Source organism: Oppia nitens, unplaced genomic scaffold (genome assembly GCF_028296485.1).
Source record: "Oppia nitens isolate AA-2021 unplaced genomic scaffold, nextdenovo-longstitch-racon4-pilon3 scaffold15_pilon_pilon_pilon, whole genome shotgun sequence".
NCBI classification, from domain to species: Eukaryota; Metazoa; Arthropoda; class Arachnida; order Sarcoptiformes; family Oppiidae; genus Oppia; species Oppia nitens.
In genome coordinates, this window is record NW_026533194.1 from 1,389,426 (window position 1) to 1,406,844 (window position 17,419).

The 17,419-nt window shown below is 24.9% G+C and overlaps 1 pseudogene; it reads right to left on the reverse strand.

Annotated features, from left to right (window-relative positions):
* Positions 1 to 767: 767 nt before the first annotated feature.
* Positions 768 to 3,206, reverse strand: LOC128965003 (aldehyde dehydrogenase-like; annotated as a pseudogene).
* Positions 3,207 to 17,419: the final 14,213 nt, after the last annotated feature.

Below are 17,419 nucleotides of genomic sequence, written 5' to 3' on the forward strand. Positions count from 1 at the left end.
TGAATACTGGGACATAGCATTGCCATAACGAACTTAAACCATGTCCAATGTAAAAAATATATAACATATTGATAGGCATTGACTACTAGTTTAAAGATAAATTTTTTTTGTATAATGTTTTGCAATTAATAAAAATACTGTATATATATATTTTTTATATATTTTCCAACTAGTTTTGATTAGTTTTTTTTTTGGATGTTTTTAAGTAATTTTCCCAATTTTTTTTTAATAATAATTTTATTGTTAAGAAATATATAAAGTTATAAATAAATAAATATATATAAGCTTAAATATTGAAAAATAAAATTAATTAAAAAGTTATTATAATTTTATTTATTTACGTTAAGTATACCCTATTTATTAGTTTTTAGCTTATTTTTCTTAAGTAAAAATCTTATTTAAAAATCAATCAATAATTATTACARATAATTAAAATGTTGAATTTTTACAACAACAAAAATTAATTTAATTTAGTTRAAAATTTAGAMATAAAGACAATATTAGCAAATAATTACTTATAAAATAAATTTGATTTAATTTATTGTTTATTACTTAAAATTTATTGAATTTAGCAAAATATACATTATATTTAATATATATWTATATATTGTCACATAATTATTATTGTCTAACATATTTAAAACAAACAAACAAAAAATAACTATTATTAAAAAAAATAGATATAAAATTRWACTAATTATATAGATTACTGTATATATATATATTATCWTATTTTTCTAAACAAATTTTTTTGTTGATATAATATATAGTATAACATAGTATAACAATATGTCCAACAATTTTACGACATTTTTTGTAGAACTTTCGACATTATCTATAAATTTCCATAAAATATAAAATAGTATATAAAAATATKTGAAAATYAATAACTAATTATTATTGTATTAATACTTCAAACTMAAMCAACCCACACACAAAAAACATACCGATTTAGTCTCCATATACTCCATAATGCCTTCCCAACCGGCCTCGCGACCCATACCCGACTCCTTATAGCCGCCAAACGGTAGCTGCGGTGCAAACATCATATACGTATTAAGCCATACGGTACCCTTGCGGACAGCCTGGGCAAACAACTGGGCCTTATCGATGTCCTGGGTRAACACACCGGCAGCCATACCGTARCTGGTATTGTTGCACCGGTCGATWACTTCGTCCATRTCCTTGAACTTAATGATACACTGAACCGGACCGAACATCTCCTGGCGGACTATCATCATATTGTCGGTAACATTAGTCAGYCTATGTGTTTGTATGGATAAATACATAACATAAGATATATWTATAAACWGTTARTTATTTAGGGAACAGGTATGACTGTAAGTATGTGTGTGTTTATATATTTATATATGTGTGTGTCTGTATGTATGTGTATGTGTCTGTATTTAAGTATGTGTGTGTGTGTGTTTATGTGTGTGTGTGTGTGTGTGTATGTATGTGTGTATGTRTGTGTGTGTGTGTGTTTGMTTGCTTACACAGTTGGCTGAACAAAATAGCCTTTTGTATTAATAGTTTTCATATTATTATTATTATTACTAYTATTATCCACACGTTTACCGCCGACGGCCAGTTTGGCGCCCTCTTGACGACCCATTTCGATGTATTTCAATGCCGATTGCATATGCTGTTCGTCGATCATCGGTCCCTGTTCGGTGKTGGTCAAACGGATCGCCCACCCGGCGATCTTTGGCCAATTGGACACATCGGTCGRCAAACTGCGGGTAGATTGACTCGTGAACGTACAGTCGAGTTGGCGAACAACACGACTGACCCGAATTCATAAATGTCGACATATGCTGTTTGGATAGACAGATAGATAGACAAACACACAAAAATAGTAGGCTATTAGCTTCGGGAGKGGGAGCTGTTTTCAATTATACCGCAGTTTTGGCCGCCAATTCGAGGTCAGCGTCGGGAAACACAACGAGCGTCGATTTGCCGCCAGTTTCCAGAGTTACGCGCTTAAGATTAGACTCGGCCGACGCCCGAAGCACTAGTTTACCGATTTTTGTCGAACCGGTAAACGATATCATACGGACGTCCATATGTTCGGCCAGTGCAACGCCGGCAGTCTGRCCACAACCGGGTACTATGTTGACTACACCGGGCGGAAAGCCGGCCTCTTTGACCAGATGTGCCAAATAGAGTGATGTCAATGGTGTCTATCGGGGGGATGGGAGGGAGCAAATTGTTTGAGTATTTTTTTGTTATTTCCCACATAAATWATACTAATACCTGTTCGGCYGGTTTGACAACTACTGTACAACCGGCTGCCAGTGCCGGAGCCAGTTTGCAGCACATCAAATAAAACGGTAGGTTCCACTTGAAATGGGTATAATAATAATAATAATAATTATAAAATATTATTAAACAAATCAATAATCAATAATAGCTATACTAATAATAATAATAATAAAATTATCGATTCAATTACCGGAACGATTAGTCCGCAAACACCGATMGGTTCTTTGCGAGTCCAGGCCATACATTGGCCGTCGGCCGGTAAACAAGTGCCGTKCAGTTTGTCGGCATAGCCGGCATAATAGCGTATCATATTGACCGCCCACTGGCACTCAGTACGGGACTCGCCAATAGGTTTACCGCTATCAGTGTTTCCAAATTGCATATATAGTCCATATCTCTTTGGCAGAAGTCGGCCAATAGCCATAGGCTCTGTCCTCTAACCGATGCATCGATTGTACGCCAAACCGATTTCTTTAGTTTTTTAATAATAATTAATTTTTTAAAATTAATTTTTATATAATTATTTAAACTATCATTTTGTTTATACACTAAACTCTATTGAATGCTTCTTTAGCCGCCCGGACAGCCATATCGATGTCCGGTTTGTCGCCGCACTGTACCCGACATATGGTCTCACCGGTGGACGGATTGATTGTTTCGCATGTTTTACCACTTGAACAGTTCATCCATTGATTATTGATAAACAGCTTTTTAATAAAATAAATAAATAAATAAATATATTTTTAATTATATAATTTAATATTATTATAAAATAATTATAAATATATATATTACTTGAGTGTATTTTATTTGTGGATAACGTTTGTCGGACATCATCATCATTATTAGTAGTAGTAGTGGTAATAATTAATTTGATAATTAAAAATCAAATATAAAGTAAAATAAAATAGTTATCTTTAAAAATTAGTATTTAAATTAAGTTTTAAAGTAAATTTAACTTTTTAAAACTTTTTAAACTTTAAAATACTTAGAAAACAATATTTATAATTATTTTATGACACTATTACTTACTTTCGAGTATTTATACAATTTTTTGAAAATAATAATAATAATGTATTTCATCAAAAATAAATAAATAAAAATCATTATATTTGACTCTAAAGTTTTAATATTTAAATAATAAAAAAAAGTTTTAAATATATAATTTTTTATATTTATATTCAATATAAATTTTATCAATTTCTAAATCAATAGACTATAGACTTCATCATAGTGTCATCAAATTGATAATTTTGATTTGATTGCAATGTTTTTAAATATATAAACATGTTTTTATTAATAATAATAATAAAATACGGTACTTAAAAAAAACTAGTCATACTGTCTAGACAATTATTAATTTTTTTTTAAAAAAAGTTTAAGAATTTATACTAAAATAATTTTAATAAACTTTACATTTAAAAAAAAAAAAATCTTAAATAATTGTTTTATTTAATGAGCTAATATATCAGCTTATTTTTATTAAATAATTATTTTTATAAAGTTATGTTTATAAATATATTATATAAAAATCATGTCATTCAATAATAATTTTTTTTATAATATTGATTTAAATATTTCAACTTTTTTTTTAAAAAAATAATCYAAATGTTATTGCTAAAAAATACAAAAAATTCTAAATGAGATAACTAATATTTATTAATTAATTAAAATTATAAAGACAAATATTAAAATGGTTAAAAAACTAAAATAAAATTAAACATAATAATTATTTATTTTTTCATATTTTACAATAGCTATATACCGATATAAACAGTAAATTTTAATTTATAATAAAATAATTATTGTTAATAAATACAGTATATATTATAGAGAATTACTATATATATATAACAATCAATAATATATTGTATATAATAGTAATAAATATTAAAATTATAGTAAATTATTTTTAATTTCAATATTATGCTAAAAATATGATATAATAATATTATAAATAAAACAATAATCAATCATTAGAAAAAAACAAATATAAACAGTTATTAATTTATTTTATTAATTATTTTATTAAGTTATTTTTATAGTCAAATATAACTCAATTAAATTTATTAACTTATTATAAATTGCACATAATTTACGTTATATATACAGTATATAATTAAATTATATATCAAATTGTTATCAAAATTTTAAGTATATATTATTTTTATTACAATAAAAATATTTATGTAAATTTTAATTATTTTATACAATCATGCTGTGTGTGTGTGTTTAAATATTTAAATTAAAGAGAGAGAGAGAGAGAGAGAGAGAGAGAGAGAGAGAGAGAGAGAGAGTTTACTTTTAATATATTTTATTAATTATAATTTATAATAAATTATATTTCAAGTTATCTTAATAATCAAATAAAAATTTCATTTAGTTTAAAAGCTTTTGAAGAACTAATAATTTATTTTATGAATAATAAATTTAATTAATAATAATAATAATCATAATAATAAAATTAGAGATCATGAATATTATTATATAATTTATAAGTTTTTACAAATATAAGCAAAACAATTGTTAATATAGCAGCTAATAATAAACTACTGTTATATTAGTAGTAATAAAATTAGCTATAATTATCATATTAGTATCAATGTGATTAATATTGATATAAATACCAAATCAATAATAATAATAAAAATACTGTAATTAGTAAAATATATATATAATTACAAATTATATAAATAAACTAATCATTTATTTGACAATAAAAATATAATTATATAACAAGTAATTTATATATATATATATATTTTACAAGTATTTAGTTAATTAGATTAATAAAAAAATAATAAACTATTTTTTTAATGATGTTTGTTATTATTATTATTATTATTATTAGTACGAAAATAATTCATAACATTAACACATATTAGTAAAACAATTGTCAAAATAACAGCTAATAGATTACAATAAACAAATGTCATGATATCACTGGTAATATAAGTGCCTAACAATTGAAACATAATTAATTACAAATAATGTCCAAATATAATATAAAAACCAAACGAATAAATCATACCAATCATATCGGTTACAGTGAATAGGATTTCCATTAAATTCAATATACAACCGCCCAGTGGTCCGAAACCTATGCCAAACAATAAGGTTGCCGTCCACATAACGGCCAGCGATTGGTTGGCCAAATAGAGATACAGTAGTTGTGCGGTAACTATCAGTGCCATACATGTATACATTATTATGTTGACATTCAGGCATTTCAGTGCAACTATGCATACTAGTTGACTGATAGCAGTTGCTATTGAATAGCCAGTAACTAAATAGGCGGCCGATTGTTGACTAATATGTTGATGAGATAACTGTGCAAATGTTGATAAATAAAAATATGGTGAATGAAAAAATGTCGACAATGAATAGATTAGTATACACAACGTTAATATTGAAAATTGGTAGACATTGGGTGCTTTTTAAGATATTACTACGTAAACGATTTAGTAATCGCTTAAAAATCGGTATATATATATTGAATGTAAAATTATTGTTTTATAAACATACATTTACTTAACAATAAAAAAATAAATTTTTATTCAAAATTTGATGAGGGCTTATTATTATAATATTTATATAAAAAAATTCATAAGATTAACAATAATATATACAATTGTGGTAACAGCTAAACTATAATAAACAAATGCCATAATATTAGTTGTATAGTAATAGTGGTATACTATACTAACATTAATGGAATGTAAAACTGGGTGACTAAAACATGGGATGGTAGTCCAACTGAGAATGATTTGTGTTCACATTTAATATACAACCGCTGTATTTATATGTTAACCAAAAATGTGAACTTTGTCCACATAAGTTCCAGTGAATGGTTTTTATGTGTTTGTTTTTCTCTCTGTATATTTCTATATAATATACAATTTTGTTTATTTGTATTTTAGTGGAAAAGTTTTCTAATAATATTTTGTATGATTGTGTAAACTATTGATAAGCCGGACATTAGATATGCATGCCGTTTGTTGGTTTATATGGTATTGTATACTGTAGTGTTGACAAATAAATCAATGGTGAATGAAAAAATGTTGACAATGAATATATTATTGTACACAATATTAATATAGTGTATATAAATGTGTTGTTCACTGCGTAAACAGTATTGTATAGTATTGTTGTAAAAATGTGTCAGTATCTGACATTAGCATTTATATCATTTTGTTTAGTATCCGCTTGTCTCGGCTCATACCGTTTAATATAGTAAAGTATACCAATATATAGGCCGCACCCGACAGTCAACGAACCAGTTATTAGTGTCGGTATATATAGACGAGATGTTTCGTCCATTGAATAAGTAATGTTTGTACCGTTTTGTATTGAATCGGATAAAAAAGGTGAAACCAGTACCGGTCCCACAATATTACCTAAAGTATCGGCAAAGTTCAGTGCCTGTAGATATGGACCGCACTGTTTGGACCACATTTGTACTATCAATAGATTTTGCATTAGATAGAAACCTTCGTAAAACAGACCGGACACCGACATCAGTGCCACTAACCATCCATAAGCTGGTAGACTGGCAAACAAGGCACTACAGGTGCCATATACTACCAAACTAACTATGCATATCAATTGTTTATCGACAAAACTAGATACCAAACCAACTGTGTTTTTTTTTTAAAATGTAATTATATATTGTATTTAAAAATTTGTTTATTAATTAAAATTAAATATTTAGATTTTTTAAATACACACTCAATGATCCTAACATTGACATTAAATTATTGATAACATAAGCTAATGATAATTGTTGTAATGTTATGCCATATATTAGTTGATATTCAGTAAGTGATGCACGCATTAAACTATTTGGTAATCTCTTTGAAAAAAATAATATTAAAAATTAATAAATAATAATTAAAAAAAAATACTGTTAACAACAATAATTTGTTTAATTAATTTTAATTAATTTACAGCAATAAATAGTGAAACGCATAGACTTATTGTTAATACATATTTATAACAAACAGATACTTGTTTTTCCATAATAGAGATATTATAATTAATATTAAAAATATAATAAATTATTTTACTTTTCAATATTATGCTTAAAATTCTATACTAATATTATAGATAAAATAATAATCAAATAATGAAAATATATATAAATATATTTTTTAAATTTATTTTATTAATTATATTAAGTTATTTTTCTAGTCAAATGAAACTCAACTAAATTTATTAACTTATTAAAAAAATTGCACATAATTTACGTCATATACAGTATTAAATTATTAAATTATATAATAAATTATTAGTATATATTATTTTTATTACAATAAAAATATTTATGTAAATTTTAATTATTGTATACAATCATGTTGTGTGTTTAAATATTTAAATTAGAGAGAGAGAGAGAGAGAGTTTACTTTTAATATATTTTATTAATTATAATTTATAATAATTTATAATTCAAGTTATTTTAATAATCAAATAATAAATTTAATTAATAATAATAATAAAATTATATCATGAGTATTATTACTGTATATAATTTATAAGTTTTTACAAACATAAGCAAAACAATTGCTAATATAGCAGTTAATAATAAATACTGTTATATTAATAAGTAATAAAATTAGCTATAATAATTAGTATCAATGGGGATATATTGATTACAAATTATATAATAATAAACTAAACATTTATTTGACAATAAAATTATTTATTATATAACAAGTAATTTATATATATATTATATATTTACAAATATTTAGTTAATTAGAATAATAATTAAAAAAAATATAATTAAATATTTTAATGATGTTTGATATTATAATTATTAGTACGAAAATAATTCAAAACATTAACACATATTAGTAAAACAATTGTCAAAATAACAGCTAATAGATTACAATAAACAAATGTCATGATATCACTGGTAATATAAGTGCCTAACAATTGAAACATCAATACAAATATAATATAAAAACCAAACGAATAAATCATACCAATCATATCGGTTACATTGAATAGGATTTCCATTAAATTCAATATACAACCGCCCAGTGGTCCGAAACCCGTACCAAACAGTATGGTTGCCGTCCACATAACGGTTAGTGAATGGTTGGCCAAATTGAGATAAAGTAATTGTGCGATAACTATCAGTGCCATACATGTATACATTATTATGTTGACATTCAGGTATTTCAGTGCAACTATGCATACTAGTTGACTGATAGCCGTTGCTATTGAATAAGCGGTAACTAAATAGGCGGCCGATTGTTGACTAATATGCAGTTGAGATAACTGTGCAAATGTTGATAAATAAAAATATGGTGAATGAAAAAATGTCGACAATGAATATAGTAGTATACATAACGTTAATATTGAAAACTGGTAGACATTGGGTGCCAGTTCACTACGTAAACGATTTAGTAATCGCTTAAAAATCGACAATGAATTAGCATTTATATCATTTTGGTTAGTAGCCACTTGACTGGGCTCATACCGTTTCACACAATAAAGTATACCAATATATAGGCCGCACCCGACAGTCAACGAACCAGTTATTAGTGTCGGTATGTATATACGAGATTCGGTGCCCACTGTATGATCAATGTGTGTACCGTTTTGTATGGCTTCCGATAGAAACGGTGTGACCAATACCGGTCCAACTATACTTCCTAGAGTATCGGCAAAGTTCAGTGCCTGTAGATATGGACCGCACTGTTTGGACCACATTTTTACTAYCAATAGATTTTGCATTAGATAGAAACCTTCGTAAAACAGACCGGACACCGACATCAGTGCCACTAACCATCCATAAGCTGGTAGACTGGCAAACAAGGCACTACAKGTGCCATATACTACCAAACTAACCATACATATCAATTGTTTATCGACAAAACTAGATACCAAACCAACTGTGTTTTTTAAAAAAAAATGTAATTATATATAAATATTGTATTAAAAATTTGTTTATTAATTAAAATTAAATATTTAGATTTTTAATACACACCCAATGCTCCTAACATTGACATTAAATTATTGATAGCATAAGCTAATGATAATTGTTGTAATGTTATGCCATATATTAGTTGATAATCAGTCATCGATGCACGCATTAAACTATTTGGTAATCTCTTTATATTATATATATAAAAAACATTTTTTTCAAAAATTCAAAGTAAAATGATTTTATTTATTAAAAATTRATTTCTATATATTTACCGCAATAAATAGTGACACACATAGACTTATAGTTAACAAATATTTATAACAAACAGATATTTGTTTTTCCATAATTTATATAATTAATTAATTAATACTAAAATTAATATTAAAATTAAATTATTTTTTAATATTATATACTAATAAATAACAAAATAATTATTATTGAATATAAAATAATTGTACAATTTTTAATTYATTTAAATAATTATAATAAGAGTTATTTTAATAGTCATATGAAACTCAATTAAATTTATTACTTTTTTGCATTTGATTATTAAAATAACTCTAATTATAATTTATTATATTTATTACATTTACATAATTTACAAATTATCTACGTCATATATATATAAATTAAATTACATATCAAATTGTTATTCAAACTTATTAGTATTATATTACAGTACTATGAGATTAAAATAAAATACAAAAATTTATTAATAATAATTTTGAAAATGCGTAATTTTTAATATATYTAATAAAAAYATTTATATTAATTTATTTTATAAATTTTATATTTTAAAACCAAAAAAAATTATCAATAAATGTAAAAAATATACATATGTTATTTATTTGTATTAAACAAAAATTATTTAATATTTTATATATATTATATTATTATAGAGTATACTATACTAACTRCTGTTAACTATAGCATGAATTATGATAMATAAATAAATAATTATTTTTTCAAAAATGTATCATAATTTTTTAWAAAAAAGTATCAAWTAATAAGTTAAATAACTGTTTTTAAAAAAATAAAATAATAATTACWAGATTTGTAAAACAATTTAATTTAAATTATTATACATTATAATTGGCCAAAAAAAWTTTTTTTTATGTATTTATTTTGTTTTTCATTGTCTACACGTGTCAATTGARAAATACATGTGTTGTTATCCGTCATAATACTCATTAAAACTTATGATAATATCTATTAGTATATATTATTGTCAAGTCATTRAATATATGATACTAAACATTTTTTTTTGTTTTKTTTTTTGATTTATTTATGTTTATATAAACATTTTCATAATAATAAAAAAAGTGATTTTTTTAATGAAACAAAAAAAAGAGTATTATCTCAATAATCATATGAAATTTTTTTTATGAATATAATAACGTATATTAGTATAGTATTATTTTTGTAATAAATCACAAAAAAATTTACTTATATATATATATATATAAAAAAAAATAAATTCAACTATAAAATGCTTACCAATAACATGACATAAGTTATTTTTTTCATATATTAAGTGCATATATAAATATTGAAAAATAATTTTTTTAAATATAATTACAGTATATTAATGAAATATATACCGTATAAAACATGTTAATRATATTTTCATAATTATATAATTTTTTTTGTTTAATAAAAAATCAATTTATTTACTAATTACTACCTAAAACTATTGTATTTTATTTTATTAAAAAAAAGTAAAAGTTAAACTATGGATAAACAAATATCGTTGTCCTATAAATATTTAATAACAATAAGTTTATTTATTTCGCTGTTTATTGCGGTAATTATTTTATTTTTTTTTTGTTATAAAAAAATTAATAAATTGTAAATTATTTTATATAAAAATTATAATTATTATTATTACTATTACTAGAAACTACCCGCTCGTATAATGAGTGCAGCGATGACTGATTATCAACTAATATATGGCATAACATTACCGCAATTATCATTAGTATTGGTCGTCAATAATATAGTATCAATGTTAGGGTCATCCGGTAAGTTTTTATTTAAAAAAAAATAAATAATAATAATTAATTAATTAATTGATAATTATAATTATACAAAAAAAATAAATAAAAATATTTTATATAATAMAATTGTTTGCTATTTTCAAATATCAATAAAAGCATAATACGGTTATAAATATCAATGTAATTTAACCCATAATTAGGGTTAGATTAGATTCCCTCCCTCGTCTTATTTTTCATAAGTTCCTTATATTCCTTGTTCCCTGGGAATTCCTTGGGAAGACATTTCCTTGTGGTACCATCTATTGTACCCTAACTCACATTACATAATGTTTTATTAAAAACACGTTTGTATAGTAAATGTCTACAAAATGTATTTAATGTTTTTACTAAATGTTTAATATTATTTGAATCACATTTTGATTGAATTATTACTAACATACTTCTCCCAATTGAAACACATAGTCATTGAGATTAGGTACTTTTTAATGTATGACAAATTATATTTTCCCTTTCTAACGATCAATATAATATATTTTCCATATTTTCGGGAAAAAATTGGGAACTTTTCCTGGGAATCTCAATCTAAACCCATAATAATAGCCACAACTATATACAAATATTTGCTAATCAATTAATTAAATTTAAATTATTTAATTAAATAATTAAATTTATGAAATATATTTATATATAATATATATGTTTATCAATTTATTATTATTATTATTATTATTATATATATATAGCTGGTCTAGTATCGAGTTATGTTAATAAACAATTGGTTTATGTGATCAGTTTGATTGTATATGGCGGCTGTAGGGCAGTGTCGGCCAGTCTACCCAACTATGGTTGGCTAATGGCAATAGTATCGGTATCGGGTCTGTTTCAAGAGGGCTACTATCTAATCAAAAACCTATGGYTACTGGAACTRTGGTCCAAACAGTCGGGTCCTTATCTGCAGGCAATGAATTTGGCCGAAAGTCTGGCCAACATAGTCGGACCCGTACTGGCCAATCCGTTTTTGTCGACCGTTACACAAAATAATATACAAACAACTACTAGTAGTAGTAATACCATCGGTGCCAACCAATCACGTGTTTATATACCGACACTAATTACGGGTTCAATGACTGTCGGGTGCGGCCTATTTCTGGGTATAGTTTACTGTGTAAAACGGTATGAGCCGATGGTTGACACTGATTGTAAACCATCAGCTAAAACAAATGTATTCAAACGTTTACGTCAAGAACTGGCACCCAATGTCTACCAATTTTGTCAGATATTAATGTGTTCACTAATATTGGGAATGTTTTATGTATTTCAATCGCCACTSTATTATTTGTCAACATTTGCACAGTTATCTCAACTTCARATGAGTCAACARTCRGCTGCCTTATYTGGTYTCYGGGTTTTCSATWGCRTCGGCAGTCAGTCAACTGGTTTGCATACCTGTAACCAAATACCTGAGCGATATACTAATAATGTATACATGTCTGGCGCTTATAYTTATCGCACAATTATTGCATATATTTTATGGCCAACAATTCATTGGCCATTATATGGACGGCAACCATACTGTTTGGTATTGGTTTCGGACCACTAGTCGGTTGTATATTAAATTATATGGAAATCCTATTTCCCGTAACCGATATGGTCGGCATGTTTTACTCATTCATCTATTATATTACATACATATTAATGATACAATTGTTGGCCATTTATATTACCATTGATGTCAATTCATATGTTTATTGTAATTTATTAGCAGTWATTATATCAATTATTTTGCTAATATGTGTTAATGTTATGAATTATTTCCATAATAAGAAATAACATTAAAAAGTGATTTTATAGAAAAATATATTTAAAAATATATTTATCAAATATTTAATTGTATAAAAATTTTAGGTAATATAACTTTACAATTTTAACAACAATTTAACATTACATAAATTTATAACAATTATTATTTATTTAATTATTAAAATGTATACAAACTAAAATGTAATATTTTTTGCAAAAAATAATATTGTAAAAAATGATAATAATTTTAAACAAAATGTTAATATTTTTTTAAAATTAAATGTTAAACTTTTAATTAATTATAATAGATTATTAAAAATAATAATAATAGTCTACATTATGTAAATACATTTAGTTCATTTATTAAAATTTATTATCACTGTTGTTTTTATTATTATTATTATTATTATTATTATTACTATTATGTAAATAATCCATAACATTAACACACATTAGCAAAACAATTGCCAAAATAACAGTTAATAAATTACAATAAACTAATGACATGACATCACTGGTAATATAAATACTTAACAATTGCATCATTAATATGAATGTAATATATTGAATGGATGAGTAAAACATGCCGACCATATCGGTTACGGGAAATAGGATTTCCATATAATTTAATATACAACCGAATGTAGGACCAAACCCGAAACCAAACAGTATGCTAGCCGTCCACATGACGGCCAGTGAATGGTTGGCCAAAAATAGATACAGTAATTGTGCGATAAGTATAAGTGCCAAACATGTATACATTATTAGATTGACGTCCAGATATTTGGCCGCTACTATACAGATCAGTTGACTGGCAACTGATGCAATGGAAAAGCCAGAAACTAGATATGCGGCCGATTGTTGACTCAATTGTAGTTGAGATAACTGGGCAAATGTTGACAAATAATACAGTGGCGATTGAAATACATAAAACAATGCAAATATTAGTGTACATAACAATAGTTGTATGAATTGATAGACATTGGGTACCAATTCTATACGTAAACGATATAATATATTCCATACTATAGATAATGATTGGCGACTATTATCAGTGGTTTCATATGGTTTTCCCTCAATAGCTACTTGTCTCGGCTCATACCGTTTGAAACAGTAAATTAGACCAATATATAGGCCGCATCCGACAGTCAACGATCCGGTTATTATTGTCGGTATGTATATACGTGATACAGTGTCCGTACCATTACTACTACTACTACTAGTTATAACAATTTTGCTACCATTTTGTTTGGCATCCGATAGAAACGGTTGGGCCAGTAGTGGACCCAATATATTGCCCATACCTTCGGCAAAGTTCAATGCCTGCAGATATGGACCGCACTGTTTGGACCACATTTGTACTAACCATAGATTTTTAATTAGATAGAGACCTTCTTGAAAAAACCCCGACACAGTCATGGCTGTCATCAACCAGCCATAGGTGGGTAGACTGGCCAACAATGATCTACATATGCCAAATACAATCAAACTGACCATAAAAACCAATTGTTTATTAACATAACTTGTTATCAGACCCACTATAATAATAATAATAATAATTAAAATTAAATTTTTTAATCTTTTAGTTATAATTTTTTTAATCAAATATTTTTTTTTAATTACTTAATGAACCAAACATTGAAACACAATTATTGACGACCAATACTAATGATAATTGCGGTAATGTTATGCCATATATTAGTTGATAATCAGTCATCGATGCGCTTAATATACGAGTAGGTATTCTCTATAAAAATAATAATAATAATAATAATAATAATAATAATAATTTTTTACAAATATTTATATTACTAAAATAAAATAATTATTAATATCGTATTAGTTACCGCTATAAACATTGTTACACATAAACTTATTGTTATAAAATATTTATAAGACAATGATAATTGTTTATTATCCATATTATTATTATTATTATCCATATTATTATTATTATTATTATTATTATTATTATTATTATTATTATTATTATTATTATTATTATTATTATTATTATTCATATTATTATTATCCATATTATTATTTTTTAAAATTTTATTTGTATTTTTTTAAATTCACTTCTAATTTTGTCAATATACAATTTTATAAAATAAAATAAATAAATAAATTTAAGTGTGATTTAAATTTTCAAAAAAAAACAATTGCAACTAGTAAATTTATTTATAATAAAAAGCAGATTTTAATATATAAATAAAATTAATTGATTTTAAGTTATTATATTTAACAAGAATTGTTTGGAGATAAAAATAAAGAGTAATATTAAAAAAAATATAATGATTTATTTAAATACAATGTAATATATAAATTAATATACTGTATAAATAAATTAACAATTAAATAGTTTAGCTGTTTAAACATTATATATTTCAAATAAAATTCAAATAAACTAAATTGAAACAATAGTTTAAACAAATGATACCACAATATGATTTTTTAAAATAAAATAATAAAATTAAACTAAACATTATTTATTTAAATTTATTAAAAATTATTTTTAGATATTGACATTATATGTTAATGAATTTAAAGGCATTTTATATTAATACTACAATCATATAATATGATTAGTAATGTACTTAAGATTTTATATATTTAATACTGTACTTATTAAACACGTGTATCAATAAATTTTTTGGGGAAAAAAATCTAATGTCATGTTATTTGTAAGTATATTATTGTTGATTGATTTGTGGTTTTTTTATTTTTAACTAGAAATGGGCAAATAGAAARTTTCTAGAAAATTTCTATTCGAAATTTTTAACTTTATTATTATACTATGGGATCCCCTCATATCTATAGCTATTGTAATACTTTATAAATAATGAGACATAATATTATTTATATATATAATGTATTAACAGTACTATACAAACTATGATAGCTATATGTAAAATAATTATAATTATTTAATAATAATCAGTTTTGTAAAAATTTTTATTTATTATTTATATATATATATATATATATTAGAATTTAATATAATCAAATAAATTAATTTTTACTTTAATTATTAATTAAAAATATTAATACTAATATTTAATTATTACTTGTAAAAGCAATGTATTGTTAAATGTTAACATAAATATATCGAGAAAAACAAAATTAACCATGGGGATCCTAATTGATTATATTGTATTTATTATCTGATAAAAAATGGTAATCATTAACTAAATAAAAATTACATTAATTAAAAAATATATTTTCATTTGGTCAGTTATTTATATTTACATAAATTATTTACATAATAAAAATTATTCAAATATTATTTTTTAAAAAAATTAAATTATTGAAATATAATTTTATTATAATTTATTTTTTATAATTATTGCTGTTCTTATTATTATTATTATTATTGTCGTTATTAGTATTAATAGTAGTATTATTATTATGCAAATAATTTATAACATTAACACACGTTAATAAAATAATTGCCAAAATAGCGGCCAATAAATTACAATAAACTAATGACATTATATTATTGGTAATATAAATGCCCAACAATTCAATCATTAATATGAATGTTATATAATAGATGAATGAGTAAAACATGCCGACCATATCGGTTACGGGAAATAGGATTTCCATATAATTCAATATACAACCGACTAGTGGTCCAAACCCGAAACCAAACACTATAGTTGCCGTCCACATAACGGCCAGTAAATGATTGGCAAAAAATAGATATAGTAATTGTGCTATAAATATCAGTGCTAAACCTATATACATTAGTACATTAGGGCTCAGGTATTTGGCTGCAGGTATGCAAACCAGTTGACTGACTGCCGATGCAATGGAAAACCCAGAGACCAAATAGGCGGCCGACTGTTGACTCATTTGTAGTTGAGATAACTGTGCAAATGTTGACAAATAATATAGTGGCGATTGAAATACATAAAACAGTGCCAATATTGTTGAACATAACAACAATTGTGTAAATTGGTAGACATTGGGTATCAGTTCATTGCGTAAACGGTTCAGTAGTTTTGATATTATAGATATTGATTTATCTAATGTTTTATTATTATTAGTATTATTATCCACTTGTCTCGGCTCATACCGTTTGACACAGTAAAGTATGCCTATATATATGCCAAACACAACTGCCAACGATCCCGTAATAATCATTGGTATGTAAATCCGGGATACGGTATCAATACTACTATCAATTTCGATGCCATTTTGTGTGGCCTCCGATAGAAACGGTTTGGCCACCATTGGACCCATAATATTGGCCAGACTTTCGGCAAAATTTAATGCCTGCAGATAAGGACCCGACTGTTTGGACCACATTTCCAGTAGCCATAAGTTTTTCATTAGATAGAAACCTTCGTGAAATAGACCGGACACAGACATGGCTGCCATTAGCCAACCATATGTGGGTAGACTGGCCAACAAGGCACTA